Source organism: Pseudorca crassidens, chromosome 3 (genome assembly GCF_039906515.1).
Source record: "Pseudorca crassidens isolate mPseCra1 chromosome 3, mPseCra1.hap1, whole genome shotgun sequence".
NCBI lineage: Eukaryota > Metazoa > Chordata > Mammalia > Artiodactyla > Delphinidae > Pseudorca > Pseudorca crassidens.
In genome coordinates, this window is record NC_090298.1 from 56,265,223 (window position 1) to 56,271,956 (window position 6,734).

Here is a 6,734-nt window from a genome sequence, read left to right on the forward strand (position 1 = left end):
AATTCATAGCTGATGCCCCAAAGTAAAAGAAGCGTTCTGGAACAGTGGCGTTGGATGGCTGCTTCTGATGGCATTGGATAACCTGAAGCAAGAGAAGAGTAAAATCAAATCTCTAAATTATTGCCTCGGGCTAATTTGCTGTGGCCTGACCATTTGGGGGCTTCAGGACTCACAATTACTGATATAATGGACATATTGCCACAGACATAGTTCATGTGGAGTTCCTTCCTTGTCTTATCATTTTGGATAAGCTGAGAATATATCAGAGCAGACACTTTAGCTGTTGGCCATTTTAACGACAGAGAGTGCATTTACAGTTTACTACATTTATATTCTGTACACATGCACACACGCAGGTTACCAGCTGAGAAGCCAAAATTGGGTTGTCTTCAGAATCGCTGCAAGCGAGAAGCCTTTTAAACGTACAGTATCGGTGGAATTTGGAGGAAGTAAAGTCTGTGACCCAAGTATTTAAAATAAGCCATGTTGTCTTTTGTGTATGACCACAATAGAAAGCAATCCTTAGATATGTAAGGGCACAGGGATCCACATTCCCTTCTTGAAAACGCCACTCCAGCCAACCAAGAGAAGAAGCAAAGTAGAGAGCTAAATAAGGGGACCCATGGTCTGAAAGAAATTCTGGTTCCAACGTAAGCCTAGACCTAAACCTAACCCTGACTCTGAACTTGGGAGCCCCGTTGGATTCTTCGTTGTCAGGGGAATTTTGCAGTCAAAGAGGGAAGCTTGGTTCAGTGTGCTTCCCTAAGCTGCTTCCTTCCTTGGCTGCTCATTTTCCTGTACCAGGAAATGTGTCTGTCGTTGACACATCCTTTGCCCCCTCATACTCGTAGAATCTAATACCGTGTTTGGTGAGTACTTGTGATTTGTATTTTGTTTATATATTTGCAAACAAAGCCTAATCTATCCACAGGACTGTGACTCAGAGCTCAGAAATAGATTTTCCCATTTGCACCCAGCAGGATGCTTACTGCAACATAAAGACCTTTTTAATTGTCATGAAAAGTAATGATTTTCTGCATCTTTTAAACTTGGATTGAACAGTTTTATCCTACAGAAATAAAAGAATTGGCTTGTAAGTAAATATACAAAGATATACATTAGGTGAAAAAAAAGGAAACATCTTGAATGCTATCAAGAGAGTGGTTGAATAAGCTGTGACATGCCCCTATTTCTGGAATATTATGTAACTGTTCAAAAGGAGGAGTGTGATTTACATGTATTGACCTGTGGGAAAAGCCACAAGAAAGCAAGTTGAAGAGAAATGTGTGTGGCATGACCTATTTTTGTAAAATCAGAGAAAAACCTTTTATTGGTGTGAAGATTTTCATTTGGGTGCATTGCTATGAACATAGAGAAGAATGTGGACATTAAGCTGTTTACATTTATCCTCTTCAGGGTGAGGTGGTGGTGGGAGTGAGGGTCATAGGGAAGGCAAATATTGTTGGGTTTTTCTTTGATACTTTTAGGATTTGGGGGGACTTGTAATAAAAAAACAATAAAAGTATGTATTGCTTTTTAGTTTGAAAGAAAAATCCAATAAAGTAAATATTAAAGATAACTCATCCAGAATGACTTCAGTATTTTCTTTTTTAATTGGGAAGGATAAATATCTCATCCAGGGACAAATCCCTTTGCATATCATTTTTGTGTATGATCTATGACTGTTCCAGTGCTAACTTCTTAAAAATTACTATATGTTGAAAGTTGTCAACTTAATAATTCACATACCATAACATTCATCCTTTAAAAGCCTGCAGTTTGGGCTTCCCTGGTGGCACAGTGGTTAAGAATCTGCCTGCTAATGTAGGAGACATGGGTTCGATCCCTGGTCTGGGAAGATCCCTCATGCCACAGAGCAACTAAGCCTGTGCGCCACAACTACTGAGCCTGTGCTCTAGAGCCCCCGAGCCACAACTACTGAGCCCACGTGCCACAACTACTGAAGCTCGCACCCCTAGAGCCCGTGCTCCGCAACAAGAGAAGCCACTGCAATGAGAAGCCTGGGACCCGTAATGAAGAGTAGCCCCTGCTCACCACAACTAGGGAAAGCCTGTGCACAGAAACGATGACCCAATGCAGCCAAAAAAAAAAAAAAAAAAAAAAAAAGCCTGCAGTTTGGTGGTTTTTAAAGTATTTGGAGTTGCGCAACCTTTACTACTATCCAATTACAGACCATTTTCATTACTCCAAAAAGAAATCCCATACCCACTGGCAGTCAGTTCTCCATTCTCCCTTCTCCCAGCTCCTGCCAGCTACTAATCTATTGCTTGTCTCTGTGGATTTGCCTTTTATGGGACTTCATATAAATGCTCATACAATTTTTGTGTCTGGCTTCTTGCAATTAGTGTAATGTCAAGTTTTTTTCATGTTGTATCATGTGTCAGTATTTAATTCCTTTTATAGACAAATAGTATTTCATTACATGGACATATCACTTTTGTTTATCCCTTCATGATTTGATTGACATTTGCATTGTTTCTACTTTGTGTCTATTTCTTGAATAACGCTGCTTTGAACATTCGTGGACAAGTTTTTGTGTAGACATAGTTTTCAATTCTTTTTGGTATATACTTAGGGTAGAATTTCTGAGTCATATGGTAGCTCAACGTTTAACATTTTTGGACACTGCCAAAGCAGCTATGCCATTTTACATCACAAGGAATGCAGGAGAATTCTACTTTCTTCACACCCTTGCCACCACTTGTTATTTTCTGTTGTTTATTTTAGCCATCCTGGTGTGTATGAAATGGTTTTGATTTACTTTTTCCTAATGATGTTATTTTTAATGGTCTGTCAGCCATTTGTATTTCTTTTTTGAATAAATGTCTTTTCAAATCCTTTGCTCATTAAAAAAAATTGGGGGGCTTCCCTGGTGGCGCAGTGGTTGGGGGTCCGCCTGCTGATGCAGGGGGCGCGGGTTCGTGCCCCGGTCCGGGGGGATTCCACGTGCCGCGGAGCGGCTGCGCCCGTGAGCCATGGCCGCTGAGCCTGCGCGTCCGGAGCCTGTTGCTCCGCAACGTCTCGGAGAGGCCACAACAGTGAGAGGCCCGCGTACCGCAAAAAAAAAAAAAAAAAATTGGGTTGTCTTTTAATTGTTGGAATGTAAGAGCTCTTTGTACATTCTAGATAGATGTCCCTTAGCAGATAATGAGATTTGCAGATATTTTCTCTGATTCTGTGCATTGTCATCATTTTCTTGATAGTATCACTTGAAAGTTTTTAATTTTGATGTAATCTAATTTATTTTTTCTTATTTATGTTTGTGCTTTTCTTTTTTCTTAGGCTGTGCCATGCAGCATGCAGTATCTTAGTTCCCTGACCAGGGGTCAAACCCATGCCCCCTGCCTTGGGAGCATAGAGTCTTAACAATTGGACTGCCAGGGAAGTCCCTGTGTTTGTGCTTTTTGAGTTGTATTTAAGAAACCATCAGCTAATCCAAGGTCGTAAAGATTTATTCCTATATTTCTTTTAAAAGTTTTATAGTTCTATTGTAGCTCTTGCATTTAGGTCAGTGATTCTTTTTTTTTTTTTTGTACGCGGGCCTCTCACTGTTGTGGCCTCTCCCGTTGCGGAGCACAGGCTCTGGATGCGCAGGCTCAGTGGCCATGGCTCACGGGCCCAGCCGCTCCACGGCATGTGGGATCTTCCCAACCGGGGCACGAACCCGTGTCCCCTGCATCAGCAGGTGGACAGTGATTCATTTTGAGTTATTTTTTTATATATGGTGTGAGGTTGGGGTCAGACTTGAGTTTGTTTTTTGTTTTGCTTTTGTTTTTGCATGTGTATATCCTGTTGTACCAGCAACATTGTTGAAAAGACTGTTCTTTCCCATTCAGTTGTCTTGACACCCTTGTCAAAAATCAGTTTATCATAGACATATGAGCTTATTCCTGGACTCTCAATTAGATACCATTGATCTATATATCTATCCTTATGCCAATGTTACACTTTCTTGATTAATGTAGCTTAGAAATAAGTTTTGCAATTGGGAAGTGTGAGTCCTCCAACTTTCTTTTTCTTTTTCAAGATTATTTGGCTATTCTGGGTCCCTTGCATCTCTATATGAATTGAGAATCAGCTTGTTAACTTCTACGAAGAAACCCGGTGGATTCTGATAGGGATTGCATTGAATCTGCAGATTAGTTTGGGCAGTTTGGTCATCTTAACAATAAGTCTTCCAATCCATGAACACGAGATGTCTCTCTATTTATTTAATCTTCTTAAATTTCTTTCAATGATTTTTTTTTATAGTTTTCAGAGTCTTATACTTTTCTGATAAATTATTTCTAAAGTATTTTATTGTTTTTGATGCTTTTGTGATTATAATTGTTTTAATTTCATTTTCAGATTGTTCATTGCTAGTGTATAGAAATAAAACTGCTTTTTTTTTTTTTGGAGTACGCGGGCCTCTCACTACTGCGGCCTCTCCCATTGCGGAGCACAGGCTCCGGACGCGCAGGCTCAGCGGCCATGGCTCACGGGCCCAGCCGCTCCGCGGCATGTGGGATCTTCCCGGACCAGGGCACAAACCCGCGTCCCCTGCATCAGCAGGCAGACTCTCAACCACTACGCCACCAGGGAAGCCCCTACAACTGTTTTTTGTATACTGATCTTATATTCTGAACCTTGCTGAATGCTTTAACTCTAGTAGCTTTTATTTTTTGGTATTCCTTAGGACTTTCTATATTTGAGATCATGTCATCTCTGAATACAGATAATTCTACTTCTTCCTCAGTCTTGATGCCATTTATTTCTTTTACCCAGGCTTATTTGCATCTAGTACAACATTGAATAGATGTGATGAGTGCGGACATCTGTCCTGCTTTTAATTACAGGGGGTGGGGAGAACAGGAGAGGCAGGTGGGAGGGACCCTCAGGGACTGGAGGAGAAGGAGAGGAGAGGAGGGAGTTTGCCCCACCCACTCGGGCCCAGGAAGCCTGCTGGGCTCCCAGGTGAGGTTCTCCACCCTCTGAGATCAGGGGTGGGGGGCACACCTGGGCTGCTTCTGTTCCATTGAGCCTAAGCCCCACCCACCACAGACCACAGGGCCTTTTCCAGCCCTGTGGGTCCTAAGCATAGGCCCCGCCCACCACCCAAAACTTGCCCTTGCTTAGGCCCTGCCCACCACAGATAAGGAATTGTTTTTTTCTTTTCCCCCCTCCTCTTCTTTTTTTTTTTTTTTGTGGTACGTGGGCCTCTCACTGTTGTGGCCTCTCCCGTTGTGGAGCACAGGCTCCGGACGCGCAGGCTCAGTGGCTATGGCTCATGGGCCCAGCCGCTCCGCGGCACGTGGGATCCTCCCGGACCGAGCACGAACCAGCGTCCCCTGCATCGGCAGGCAGACTCTCAACCACTGCGTCACCAGGGAAGCCCCCCCCTTCTTTACTATTGTGGTACTGTTATACCTTCCAGTTGTTGTTTCATCTATATTTTTATTTTTATATTCTTTCTAACATATTTGTTAGTTTCCTAGTCTAATTTTATCTTTTTAATTTAATTTTATTTATTTTTTTATACAGCTGGTTCTTATTAGTTGTCCATTTTATACACATTGGTGTATACATGTCAATCCCAATCTCCCAATTCATCACACCACCAGGCCCCCCCCACCACTATCCCCCCTTGGTGTCCATACGTTTGTTCTCTGCATCTGCATCTGTGTCTCAATTTCTGCCCTGTGAACCGGTTCATCTGTACTGTTTATCTAGGTACCACATTATGTGTTAATATACGATATTTGTTTTTCTCTTTCTGACTTCACTCTGTATGACAGTCTCTAGATCCATCCACGTCTCTACCTATGACCCAATTTCATTCCTTTTTATGGCTGAGTAATATTCCATAGTATATATGTACCACATCTTCTTTATCCAATCATCTGTTGATGGGCATTTAGGTTACTTCCATGTCTAGGCTATTGTAAATAGTGCTGCAATGCACATTGGGGTGCATTTGTCTTTTTGAATTATAGTTTTCTCTGGGCATATGCCCAGTAGTGGGATTGCTGGATCATATGGTAATTCTATTTTTAGTTTTTTAAGGAACCTCCATACTGTTCTCCGTAGTGGCTGTATCAATTTACTTTCCCACCAACAGTGCAAGAGGGTTCCCTTTTCTCCACACTGTCTTCAGCATTCACTGTTTGTAGATTTTCTGATGATGCCCATTCTAACTGCTGTGAGGTGATACCTCATTGCAGTTTTGATTTGCATTTCTCTAATAATTAGTGATGTTGAGCAGCTTTTCATGTGATTCTTGGTCATCTGTATGTCTTCTTTGGAGAAATGTCTATTTAGGTCTTCTGCCCATTTTTGGATTGGGTTGTTTGTTTCTTTAATATTGAGCTGCATGAGCTGTTTATATATTTTGGAGATTAATCCTTTGTCCGTTTATTCGTTGGCAAATATTTTCTCCCATTCTGAGGGTTGTCTTTTCGTCTTGTTTGTAGTTTCCTTTGCTGTGCAAAAGCCTTGAAGTTTCATTAGGTTCCATTTGTTTATTTTTGTTTTTATTTCCATTACTCTAGGAGGTAGATCAAAAAAGATCTGGCTGTGATTTATGTTCAAAAGTGTTCTTCCTATGTTTTCCTCTAAGAGTTTTATAGTGTCTGGTCTTACATTTAGGTCTCTAATCCATTTTGAGTTTATTTTTGTGTATGGTGTTAGGGAGTGTTCTAATTTCATTCTTTTATATGTAGCTGTCCAGTTTTCCC